The following is a 14,193-nucleotide window of genomic DNA, read 5'->3' as shown; positions in this document are numbered from 1 at the left end:
GGAAGCTCTTCAGGAGTATCTGAATTGACCTGGAAAGGAATTCCTTAATGCCAAAATAGGAAAGCGGTTTCTAACTCACAGAACCAGGGCTATGGCTAAAGAGTTTGGGGTGAGGAAAGTAGGCTAAATTTCTTCTGATATCTTCTTCTTCTGATCCTGTAGAGTAAGATTTGACTTGAAATAAGGGAATGGGGTCCTGAGGCAGAGAGCAAAGAATGCCTCTGAGGTGCCTTCCAGCTCAGGATCTATGTTACTAGGTTCCCTACATTCTTCCTCATATCTGTCTCAAGTCTTTTGGCAAGATGAGGGTCAGGCAAGGATCATAAAACTTAGCAGCTTTGCCAAACTGAAGCCATCAGCTAAAAACTAACTTAAAATTGCTTTAACATTTAGACCAGAGAAGATCAGACTGACTGACTCCAATGACAAAAATCAAGAATTTGCTCAGTAAAGAGAGAGGGGAAACTAAGAAATTTAATGTCTAGCTCCTGGAGCCTTTGCATTTATGGTCAAGATTAGGGGACCAAATTGAGACCTCTGAAGAGTTGTAAATTCTATCCACCCACTTAATTTTATTTTTTTAAAAAGTCACATGTACCTTATTTTCACTAAAACCCTGCTCCCTTGCCTCATTGTAGCTAGGAATTGATCCCAAGTCTTTGAAGATACTGTTCATGGAAGAACAACTCTGCCAAATAGACCTAAGTGAGAAAAACTTCAAGTACTCACAGTAGTGAAATCATAACTCCTGGAAGTAATGTTGAGGGATAAAACCACTATACTTTCTAAAGAAAATTTGTGTTGTTTTCAAGGTACTGGCCAAGAAGACAAAGAAATCTTAGAGTTTTCTTTCAAAGGCTAATGCGGTGCTGAAATCCAGTCCAGAGATGAGGTGGCAGCAAGATATCAGAAGGGAGAGCAAGGGCACAAATTATTAGGGCTCCCTGTTGGAATAAAGAATTAGGTCATGGAGAACAGAATGCCTGTGGTTTATAGAGACTATAATCATCTCATTGATACTTTCACTGATTAATTTTCTCGAAATAAGAGTATTGGACTTGACGCTTAAATCCTGCCTTGGATACTAATGACCCTGGACAAGTCATTTATCCTATTTCAGCTTCTATCATCTCATCTATTTTTTTGTTGAGTTGTTTCAGTTATGTCTGACTCTCTGTGATCCCATTTGGGGTTTTCTTGGCAAAGATGCTGAAGTGGTTTGGCATTTCCTTCTCCAGCTCATTTGACAGATGAGGAACTGAGGAAAGCAGGGTTAAATGACTTGCCTGGGATCACTCAGTTACTAAGTGATTGAAGATGAATTTGAACTCAGGTCCTCCAGACTCCACAGCCAGTTTCTTTTCCATTGTGCCACTTAACTGCCCTTCCTTACCTACAAAACAGCATAGTAGTAGCGTAGAATTCTCAAGGACACTCTAAGACTTGACTGAGATAATAGGCAAAGCATTTTCCAAACCTTAAAGTGCTATGTAAAATTTAATAATAGTATTGTTATTGTTAAGTCATATATAGAGAAATGACCTGAAACAAATGTACCTTCATAAATCATTTGAAGCAAAGCTGCATGCATTCACAACTGGGCATGAAAAGAAAATAACTGGGCATGACAAAAATAACATGTAACTGGGTACAACAAAAATAACTCCCAACACAGCTTCCAGTCATCTCTGCCTGGCAGAATGCAAATAGGGCCCAACTCTAAGCCAAATTGCAGAGACTGAAGTTTGGTTTCTTCTTTAATAGCCACCAGTAGGTGACAACTCCTCTGCTTGTATGCTTATCATGCTGTCAAAGCAACAAAATAAATGGACAAACAAACAAGTAAGTAATTAAATGAACCAACAAATAGATAAGTAATAAAAATCTGATGCTAGCTATTTTCACTGGTTGGTCACCCCAGTCGAGTTTTGATGGAGCTCCTCACCAAGCCTTGGCCAGTTAAGCCTTTTATTTCTAACCGTGAGATGAAAGATTCTTTAAAGAACAGTGAAATCTTGTGGATCAGAAGTGAATTGGGGAAACAGAGGTCTTTTTGTCCAACTATTTTATTTTGCATATCATGATGAAGAGGTGAGCTTGTGATCTTGAAGCCTTTATCAGTAGACTATAATCTCTAATATGACCCTAGAAATAGAGTAATCATTGACTACAGATTCATGAGAGACGATATTTGTGTCATCTGATGACACAGATGTATCTAGTGAGACATATACCTAGAAGGACGGTGAATTCTTTTTGGCCATAGCAACTCATGAAGCCATTTATGCAACCACAGCAGGGATGTAATTAGATTCAGGTGAGGCAGTACTTTAACTGATGAAATCATAAATCCTTAAAATATTTAAATTAAAAACTGTTAAACACCAGGAAGTAAATGGTTTGATATTTTAAGAATTCCTGAAGAATTGAAATCATCATTTCATGGTTTCTTTCTCCTGCAAAACTTCCTACGGTCCTCAGTACATAAGACTTGGGCTGGCATAATTCTGTTAGGGATCTGTCCCCGAGAGCTACCAGGTGTAGAGATACCTGTTTCCATAACTGGCAGGTCTTTCCAATTCTAAGTCTAGCATCCTAACCACTATTCAGTCTGCCATGCTTCCCTCCTGTTGGTCTACTGATATATACTCTGCTTTAAGATTTCCTCCCCTCTATGCCTTGATCACATCAGGACTGCTCCCTACATTTCCTAAATATCCAGAATGAACAGGGTTGGGTTAGGATTTGGAGTATGACCTGGGAAATCTCCCAACTGGAGTAGGGGCATATAAGGTCAAGTTGGCAGATTATATGAGAAAGGAGCTGTGGTGGTAGATATGTCGTAACTGGGCTAGTAATGAACAGAGACTCTGATAGCAGAGGAGAGATTCAGTGATGTAGACATAGCTACTAGAAAAGCTCCATAGTCATGGGTGGGGGTAGGTGTGGGAAGGAATGGTGAGTCACAGCCACCCAGCATACCTCTGCAGTCCTTATATTGCTTTTAAGAAGACAATACTCCATGTCTTTTTAAATTCAGGATACTTGGTAGAAAACCCAAATCCATGGAAATTGAGATAACAGATAACTAACTAATAAGAATTATTTGTAAAAGATGTAATAAAAATGTGAACAAAAATAAAATGCATTCTAACAAAATCGTGTGTGTGTGTGAGAAAGAGAAACAGAGACAAAGAGAAGACAGAGACAAAGAATGAGAGAGAGACAGAGAGAGAGAGAGAGAGAGAGAAGAGAGAGACAGAGAGACAGAGAGAGACAGAGAGAGACAGAGAGAGAGAGAGAGAGAGAGAGGGAGAGAGAGAGGGAGAGAGGGAGAGAGGGAGAGAGGGAGAGAGGGAGAGAGGGAGAGAGGGAGAGAGAGAGAGAGAGAGAGAGAGAGAGAGAGAGAGAGAGAGAGAGAGAGAGAGAGAGAGAGAGAGAGAGGAGAGAGAGGGAGAGAGAGGGAGAGAGAGAGAGAGAGAGAGAGAGAGAGAGAGAGAGAGAGAGAGAGAGAGAGAGAGAGAGAGGTTGAATGGAAGGAGAGAGAAAGACAGACAGCACAGTAGCCCTAAGGGACTCAGTGTGCTATACTTGAAAGATTAAATACAAAGGTGTTCAGTGAGACACTTTCTTATCCAGAAAGCCTAATTTCCTTGGTGATATTGGATAGATGAAGTTACATTTTATTTTCTGGATTGCTGGGGAGGAATGACTAAATAAAGCATTTATTTAATAAGTACTTACTAGGTGCAAAGCAGGAGTGTTAAGCACTGAGGGTACGATAGAAAAGTAAGATGGGGTTGCGGAGAAAGTTTGGATTACATTTAGCCAATTGGGAAAGGATAGCACCTAGAACTTTATAAAGTGATAGGGACAGAACCCAAATCCTATTATCAGGAGTCAGATGTCTGTTATAAACAAATGGAAAGAGTGACTCTGCTTGGAGGAGGTGGAGCAGGGGGGCATGCAAATGACTCATCCCTTCATAGTGACCAGGAAAACAAGGTCCATTGCTACTGCCCTTGGTTTGCTATCACATTACTTCACTTCAATCTCACGCATGTTTTATGCTTGTTGTATCACATCTGCTTCTGGAACAATGATTTGTTTTCTCTGAAATACCCCCATTTCTACCCTGAATTCTCCTTATTTCAGGCAACAACAAGTCTAGACTATTTGTTTATTTGTTTGTTTTCAACTATCAAGAGGTAGGAAGAAGACAAAGTGTTCCTGATCTCTGGAATGAATGATGTGGCTAGAGATATTAAATTCATTGTTTAATATTAATGCTAAGCTTAAGTATATGAAATGAGAGATTCCATTATTCTTACGTAAATACATTAGAATTAGGCAAGAGTGAAGCTCAAAAGGATTGGAATTTGGGTTCATTTGCTATAAGCACCCAGAAAATCAGATACTTATTTAGAGCTTATCTGAACCAACTAAACACAGTAAGTTGGCAAATGAATCCTGAATAGATTGAGATTTCAGGAGAGATTGTCGGCATTGGTGCTGCCAGCCCAGGTACAAATGTTGGAAAAGGAGGCCTCTGATGGTGTGTGATGTAATCTCTAGAGGTGATGGTTAATGACAAATGCAGAGTGAAGAAAATCCTTCATGCACACATTACAGAAGTTGAAAAAGGCTACTTGGTCACAATTCTGTAAGTTGGAGGATATTTGATTCAGTTCTTAGTTAGACTCAAGCCATTCCCCGAGAAATATATCATGCTCCAGTTTTATGTGCTGAGTACACAAGTGTGAGGATTTTAGGGCATGGAGCTAGCTGGGATTACTGGTGTGTATACTTTCCATTTTGAGAAGCTGAGCATGTGCCAAAACTTCCAAGGATTCCATTCAGTTAAGTATTTGTAAGGCAGTAGAGGTACAAAGACAAAAACAAACCAATTCACAACCTCAAATAGACTGCTTTCTACTGGGAGGATAGGGATAATATTCTACCTGTTATTTCGCTGGTCTAGGTATCTTCTGGATGAGATCAAAAAACCTCTACTATCTCTTCAACTTATCTTCTTAGAGAGCTACCTAGAACATTGAGAGATTAATAAGAGAAAGGTTCAGAGTGCCATGACCAATAAGTACCATGGATAAGATGAAGTCAGGTCTTTGAGGCTCTAAGGACTGTTCTCTAGTCACCATGTCTCTTACTGAGGGGATACGAACATAAGAAGTACCCACTTGGAGTTGGGTGGCATGCTGGAATTTAATTGGCATGGTCCCTCTCCTAACTGGTCCAGCTGGTATATCCTTTGCACTTTAGTCAATTGTCTTTTTGAGTTGTGTGCCTCAGAAGTTCATCTGTTGAGGATCAGCCTGGTATAGATGAACCTCTTTGCATTGACAGGGCTGGACTTCAAAGAACAGATACATTGTACTGCTAAGTCTGGGCTACAAGGCTTTCTAGGTTGGTAGGACTTGTCAGAGATTTCATTCTGCCCTCATAGCCCTGGAGAAGGTAGAGTCATCTTCATGGTGGGAGAAGACATCTCTGGAGTACTCCGGTGGAGGAGAAAGGTTAATGGAAAAGATTAAATTAATTTAGATGCATTTTGTCTTGGATGTTTTTTACAACAAACTCCATGTTTTATACTAGTCAGTGTTTATATGGTTTTAAGGTTTGTAAAGCATTTCACGTATGTCATCTCATTTGAACCTCATGGCAGCACTATAAGGTCGGTGTTATCATTATCTCCACTTCACATATGAGGAAATTGAACTTAAGAGAGGCCAAGTTACTTAGTCAAGAACAGTCAGCTAGGATGCTCCTGAGTTAGGATTTGAAATTGGGCATTTGTGACTCCACCTTCAAACTCTGTCATCTAGCTATGCCTTATCTTCAGGAGCTTTCCTTTGCAAGACAACAGTCAAGGCATGGCAGATTTCTCCAGCAGGGAGTTGCTTCCTACCTTTCCTGTATGAAGACAGCCGCACTTCACCTTTCAAACTGCAACGAAATGGTCTTATGAAAGTTTCACACCACAAATGAAACTCAGAAAAGAATTAAACAGTCAATATGTGAAATAATCCCTGAAAATGCTCTTTTCCCTATTCCACTAATCTGATCATAATTTTGTGAGTTATCATGACTGTATTTTGGGTGCATCCAGGAGCATGAGATTTCATGAATGAGGATACTTTCTGGAATGGAGAATCATTCCTGATTGTAGCCAGAGATTTGACTAAGTCCAAAGACTGAACTAGGAAGTCGAAAAGGGGGAAGGGAGCTGGAATTGGAGTTTTGTGTTTGAAATCCCCAGAGGATCCTAATGGCATGGAAATAACTCTAGTATTTCTGGTTTTAATGTTTATTTGCCCAGGAACTACAGGGGGTCTGAGTTGCGGTAGATGTGAACAACAAACAGAATATTGGTCAGAGAAGGAGAGCCTTACTCTTGTGAGTAGATCTAATTAGTGTTAGGTTTAAAGTTTGTGGTTAATGCATATTTGTTGTTGTATCTTTTAGTGTTTTCCTTGTATAATGTTTCCATCTCTTTCTTTATATTTGTATATCCTCAAGTAAATAAATCATCTTTGTTTATGTTACTCAATAAGTATGTTTCTTAAAAAGGAGCATATCTAAAGGTACACACACCATTTATTTTGCTATGCCTTTCTTTGGTAGACAGCTACAAATAGTTGGGCTTTTTGGTTTGTTTTGTTTTTTTTAGTCAGAAAGAAGCAGCTTGCATCAGTTATTAGGGAATTTTCCTTTAGTAAATTTCATGTCTTCATTTAATGTTCTTTTCATCCAAGAATCTCACAGAATTTTATAAACCATTCCAATTTTGACAGTGGTTACTACTAGATTTATGAAGAGGTCTAGGCATAGCTGGACCAGAAATCAGGAATGAGATCATTATGAAAAAACTATACTAATCCACACTTTGTGGCTAGCATCATTGGTCAGAGTATGGTATTAATGAGGGCAGGGTGAGATGTTTGATGTCTGGAAGAAGCAGCTGGTTCCTGCTCCATGGTCACAGACCACAACCCTTACCCTGGCTGACCATCTTACAAACATGAGATATATAAAGTTGTTACTAGAGAGATTAGAAGAGAAGTTGGAAGAGAATTCCCAGAAACCCATCACCACTAGCATATAATCCAGAGCCCTTGCCCTATTCATAATTAAATTACCAACTTTGGGCAAGTCACTTAACCTCACTGAGCCCAAATCAGAGCCCTTGGGAAAACTACTTAGTGCTTATGTTTGGCTCATTTCTGGGGACTCTCCAGAAGTGTAGAGTAGAATGACACTCAATATACAGCATACAATCAGGTGTGATATGACTGTTTTTTTTAAATAAGCATTTAGTAACCACCTACTATGTGCCAGGCCCTACACTGTTTTACAAATATTATTCATTTTATCCTCACAACAACCCTGTAAAACATAGGTTTTTTTAAACTCCATTTTACTTTTAAGGAAGTTGAGGCACACAGCAGTTAAATTACTTGCCCAGAGTCACATAGCTAGTATGCATCTAAGGCCAGATTTGAACTCAGATTTTCCATATTATGGACCAGGGCTCTAGCCACTCACTGTACCATCTTGCTAACTCAGTTAGGGAGCTATATTTTTCCTCCATGCAGAAGAAATACTAAACAGTAAAACTCATGAGTGAGCATTGATAGAAACTTAAAAGAAGGTATGGCAATTTTAACTACTGTTATCCTATTCAAGGTTGAGACTTAAAACCATGAAGACATAATTGTCAAATCATTTGACAAATCATTTCACATTTCACCTCAGCACTACGTTGTCCAAACAGTTCTCTCCAGGTCTGTGTCCTCTGGCAACAGAAGCAAACCTCACTTAGATAGTCACCTGCAGAATTTCCCCTTGCCATCAAGTAACTCTGTCTAAGGGATCATCTCACGTTTGCTCTTCAGTTGCCTATGCTCTGGAGCAGAAATAGTATCCAAGGCTTTGAGGTCCAGTCTCTGGCTTCCTTTAACCAATACATGTATTTTAGCTTCCATGGACTTGCAGTCTGCAATTTCTACCAGGACTATGGGATAACCTTTTCCAACCCTGTTGGGAAGTCCAAGGAAGAAGAACGACTTATCATATGTTCCAGAGAGAAGAAGGAAGAGAACCAGAAACATTTTTTAAAAAACGATGCAGCCCCTCCTCTATCACAGTCACAGAGCAAAGAGTCCAATGAGGGCTTTATCATCAAAAGGTACCTGAGTACTTCAGCACTGAGCTAGAAAATATAATTAGTCAAAAGAAGCTAGAGAAGTTTTATGGGTGTTCCATGAGGTGAAAAGCCTTCACTTTCTTACTTTATTCTGTATCATCAATAGGTTAGTCTTCTCATTTTCCTTAATCTAGGATAGTGCAATTTGCATGTTATCCAAGTAATGTCTTAAAATAGAATTTCAGTTCTCAAGGACAGAGAACTGGCATTTCAATATCATATTTTTTTTGGATTAATAACACTTTGGTAACATCCCTCTAATTTTTTGTCCAGCCTTCACCTGAAGATCTTCATTAACTGTTCAACATCTTTTCCTCATCAATTATTGTGTAATCATGCATCACCCTATCATATATACTCTAGCTAGTGGAGATAGTGTCCAAATAGGTCATGGTTTAGGAAAATATCTTCTTATGAAATACAGAATAGTTATTCGTTTAATCCAGATATAAGGTTCCTAGTGTGAAGCATGTGGGTTGAATAAATAAAGTGCCTTTCTGGTTCTTTTGTTTGTTTGTTTTGGTGGGGAGTGTGATTAAAACTCATTTTATATAAATCTAATGACTCATGGAATCACAAATTTGAGAGCTAGAAGAAACTTCAGTAACCTTCTAGTCTAACTCATATGTGAAAGGAAGTCCCCTAATAAAGTATCTGACAAGTGGTTTGGTCTCTGCATGAAGATTTCCATAGACAGAAAATTTGCAAACTCTTGAAGTAGTCCACTCCACTCCCACACACTCTTGTTCATGTTAATGATACTAGGACTGCAGCTTCTGATGTCTAAAACTAAACCTATTTGCACTTTTTGATGTCATGGCTTACTTTTCATTTTTTAACTTGCCAAGATGAAGAAGGTGGTTTAAAAAACACTAAGATGCATGCAGCATTACAAATTTGTTTACAGAGCTGATCTCTTAAGGATGATGTTGGGAGATGTCTAATTATTAGAATTTTCTGACATTAAGCTTCAATTAAATGAGAAATAAGTTCTACTGGCTGAGCATACTGTCTAAAATTTGTTCACAGGGTAGAGGCCATTCCATCCATACTTGAGTGATGTTTCAGTAGAACAAGTCCCTCTGCATCTTCCACCATTACTACTGGTTCCACCAGATTCCTATCAGAATTGCAGCAGGAAATATTGTCAAGGACGGGGTCAAAACTGAGATGTAACCTTGAGTCCCAGAGGTAGGTCATATGACTAAAAATGTGTGTCCTACCATAGCCAAGTAGCAGTCGCAATTTCTAGAGCTTGCTTTTAGACCTATTCTTATATTTCCTGTTTCTCCTGGCTGGCAGAAAGAGGTATGGTGTTCCAATATTTTCCTCTTCTCTTGTGGTCAAGGAGGCCTAAAATTTCCTAACCATCCTATAACCTTATTTGTTCCTCTTGGGTTTCTTCTAACAGTAGAAGCCCGGCTTTGCTTCTTTCATGTTGGGCCTTCTATTCTGGTTGGTGTTCACAGAAGTCTCCTCTAGGCACTGGTCCTCCTTTTCCAGTTACCTCATAGGGTGGCAACACCTTGATTGGTCTCTGGGACTCTGTTTCTCCAGGTCTTGCTTACTATCCTGGATCTGTATTAATTGGGGGGTTCTCTTGTGCTGAGAATTCCCTTTTAGCTCCTGCACTGGTAGTCACCATTAAATATCTCTCTCTGAGAAAAAATATTTAGTTATCTTGTGGGGTTCAGCTTAGAAGGTACAATATGATTAAGGCTTAAAAAGATCCCAGGAGTCTTGGCACCCCCAACAGATTTAGGGATGCAGCAGACACAACAGCTGGTGGTAGCTGGGACGTTCTCTCCAAGTAGGCTGCTTAACAGGGCATGAATTGGACATTTCACATGGCATATCCCATTGTAAACAGCTGTTCTCAGAACAGCATATGCTGAAACTGAATGGACTTGTAACCCTAGGATACCACTCCCACACACTCTTGTTCATGTTAATGATACTGGGACTGCAGCTTCTGATGTCTAAAACTAAACCTATTTGCACTTTTTGATGTCATGGCTTACTTTTCATTTTTTTAACTTGCCAAGATTAAGAAGGTGGTTTAAAAAACACTAAGATGCATGCAGCATTACAGATTTGTCTACAGAGCTGATCTCTTAAGGATGAGACAAAGTTTAATTTTCAGGGTTGAGTCACGTCTGAAATCAAAACTGAGGACAGTATTTTCTCTAAATCATGAATTGTCCATAAGGAATCTCACTTAATAAAAGCAGATGATATCTATAAAACAGGGAGCTAACATAAAAATAGTTTAATTCTAGGCATGTTGAGGGATCTATGACTTCATTAGAGTGAATGCAACTTCTAATGGTATATACCACAATCCACACCTTTTTTCCATTCATGACTGTGGCCCATATCTTTCACACAGAGGATTCTCCCAATGCATTGGAAGTCTTCCCTCATTTTTTTTCTTTGTGTGTACTAATGTGAGTATGTGGATTGTCTATTCGTTATCCTTTGTTCTCATTGACTGAGTAGCCTATTTAATTTCTAGTCACACCTTTCTTTAAAAATGTTCTTTTTGTCAAGTGCTTTACAAACATTAAGGTGCTATATAAATACTATTATAGAATATATATATTATATAAAACCTATATATAATATATAATATAAATACTATTATATAAATTATTATAAATACTATTATATAAATTATTATTTACACTTTGGTAATATGTGATGCTGGCTCATGCTCATTCTATAACTTTCTTTTGTTGTTGAGTTTCCTTAATGTGGATTCTTCAGGGACTATATTTCATAACTCATCACCACAGAGTAGCATGGAAAGAATATTAATTTTAAAATATACAGGCCTTTGTTTCAGGAAGAAACTTGGAGTTATTAAACCCATTTTATAATTTTTCACAGGGTATTCAGCTTTTTCTTTTTTTCTTGTTCCATTTTGAGTCCAATTTACAGCCAGATGGACCAAATCTATGGAGTTTTCATCTAAATGTATCTCCTATCCTACACAATAGGCTTTTCTAGGGAAATAGATTGGAATACTATCTAGGCTACAGATAAACTAGATTTCTTTTCTCTGTCAGCCCTTATATCATACAACCATTTGACATTTTGGTGAATTCAGGGCCTTTGGATGATAAGATGACTGTCAAGTTTACACCTTGTTCGGTTACACCAAAAATAAACTCTGTTCCTATCAGGAAAGGTCCCAGTTGGAAGGAAGGATATGTTCTCTTGTCAGTGTAGTTGTCCAAGTACTTTTTATACATCAATACAGCAATGACAGTCTGTGGTTTTTATATCCTAAAGGTTACATTAATGTCAGATTTTTTTTACAGTTAAAAGAATAGCAAGATGATCAATACATCAACAAATCAATAAACATTTATTAAGTGCCTATTCTATGCCAGACACTGTGCTAAGAGCTAGGAAAGAAAGGAAAAAGGGAGGGAAGGAGGGAGGGAGAGACAGAGATAGAGAAAGAGAGAGACATACACACACAGAGACAGAGACAGAGAGACAGAAAAGGTAGGGGGAGCTCTAATTTCAAGAAACTTAAATTGTATTCAGGGAAACAACATTTACATAAATTACTTTTTCCAAAGCAAATTCAAAAAATATTGGGGGGAGGATAGGGTAGGACACTAGTAGTGAAGTACTCAAGAAAGATCGCTAGGTTGTATAGTGATAAAGTGTTGAATTTGTAGTCGGGGGACCTGAGTTCAAATTTTGCCTCAGTCACTAGCCATGTGAAAACTGGGCAAATCGTTTAAGAGCTTTCTCAGCTCATATTTCCTTATGTGTAAACTAAGGAGGGTAGTCTCAGTGGCCTCTAAGGTTCTTTTGACTTCTAAGCCTATGATCCTGTGAAAGACGCCTTCTACAAAATGGTATTTGGGTGGAGTTTTGAGGGAAGCCAGATATTCTAAGAGAAGAAGGTAAGATGGGAGTGCCATCATGTACTTTTTGCTATGATCTATTCAATTCAGTTCAACACCTATTTATTATGTTTTGAGAAGGCAAATGTTGTGTCTGACTGAATGACCTTAAGTGCCCCTTCCAGTTTTATGGCTTTATGGATGCCCCAGTAAGACTGGATTATCCATAAAGCTAATTAGAAGATTTGAAGACATTGATGCCCTTTTGAGGTAATCTACAAATTCAGCTACAGATTTCTGTTATCACAGATCCAGATTCCAGTTTGGTCAGGGTTCTTCTAAATTCTCCATAAACCTTCACCAGAAAGGGCAGAATGAATGAGACTCAAGGAATGCAGAAGAAAGGTTAATTTCCCAAAGACTGGTATATATCTCATTGAGGAAATAACATTTTGGGGATGTCTCTACATTTATTTTTTGACTAGCTAGCTCCATAAGATAACATATCATGTGATGAATAATCAAAAGAGGTAAAGGGGGCTATTTTAAAAAGCTGGAATGGTCAAGAAAGCCAAGAGCTGATGCAGCTGGTAAAATACCTCCTACACAGTGGGGGATCATTTCCCACATACTGAGAAGATCAGCTCAACAGTGTGTGAAGTGCTTTGAATTTCCACAATCAGTCCTTTGGCTTCCATACCTTCACAAGATTTTTCATCTGGTTCAGGCTGGGCTAAGCGTGAAATTGACTCATTAATGCTTATGGACCAAATCTAGTCCCAAATCTAGCTACTAGTATTTAACTCACATCTCTCCACTGAATTCACAAAAATAGTATCTTGCTCCTTATCAAATTCATTTCTGTATGTAGGTTGACAGTATTCTCCTGGTCTAGCAAATTTGTCAAAAAAGGAGATGAAATTAAGGTGGCATGAATTTATTTTTGAGAAAATCTTGCAAAATTTCAACGATAACCACTTTTTTTGGGTGACAGGCTGAAGTGTAGCAATATTTATGAGTCTTATCCCACTACTAATTGGCACAAAATACTTGACCTACTCTTTTTTTGACCTGAGCTACTTCATCCCTTCTTTGATCACCTGAAAGCTTTCTTCTCTCTAGGCTCACCATATTGGTGCAGGACTTACCATTTTGCATCCAAGAATTCCTGAGCTCAAGGGATCCACCAGCCTCAGTCTTCTTAATGGAGAAGGAATTATAGGCATGCACCACCATACCTGACTCCAATTCCTTTAGTAAATCATCTCTTTTATAAAACACATTCTAAAATTTTGCCCATGATTGGAAAGATGTAGGTTAGGTCATAATACTCTTAGGTATATTTGGAACCATTTGACCAGGTAAAACAAGAAATATCAATGATGACATGTCTCACTGGAGGGAGGTCTGTAATAGAATACTCCAAAGATTTGTCCTTGGCCCTGTTCTATGCCACATGCTTATCAATAATGCTTATCAAATTTTTATGCAATATGAAAGCTTGAAGAGATGGCTAAAGCACTAGAAGAAAGATTCAGAATCTTAAGAATTTCTGACAGATTAGAATGATGGGCTGAATCTAAGACAAAATTTAACAGAAATAAATGTAAAGTTTTATATTTGGGTCTAAAGAATAATGATATACATGTAAGATGGGCATAGCTGTGAGCTGACAGAGTGACAAAGTAGCCTAAAACTATAATAGTATGCCAAATTCTGATGAGAAAAGCATAGTATCTAGAATAAAGGATGTTGGAGTCTCATTATATTCTGAACTGGCTAGATTATATTTGGAGCATCACATTTAGTCCTGGACATCACAATTTTTTGAAAGGTCATTTTACATTGATTTGCACCTAGAAATGAACAACCAGAGTGGTGAGGGAATTGGAGATCATGTTATATGAGGAGTAAATTGAGGAATAAGATCTGTTTATCCTGGAAGAAGAAAAGATTTGGGGTAGGGCACAAAATAACTGTCATCAAATTTTGAAGGGCTGTCAGGTGGCAGAGATATTTGACTCCTTCTGTTTGTATAGGTTGTAAGGAAAAATAAACACTTCCTAACAATTATGAACTATTTCTCAATGGAATGGGCTTCTTCCA

The sequence above is a fragment of the Notamacropus eugenii genome, chromosome 7, assembly GCF_028372415.1.
Source record: "Notamacropus eugenii isolate mMacEug1 chromosome 7, mMacEug1.pri_v2, whole genome shotgun sequence".
Classification (NCBI taxonomy): Eukaryota; Metazoa; Chordata; class Mammalia; order Diprotodontia; family Macropodidae; genus Notamacropus; species Notamacropus eugenii.
Note: the sequence above shows the minus strand (reverse complement) of the source record.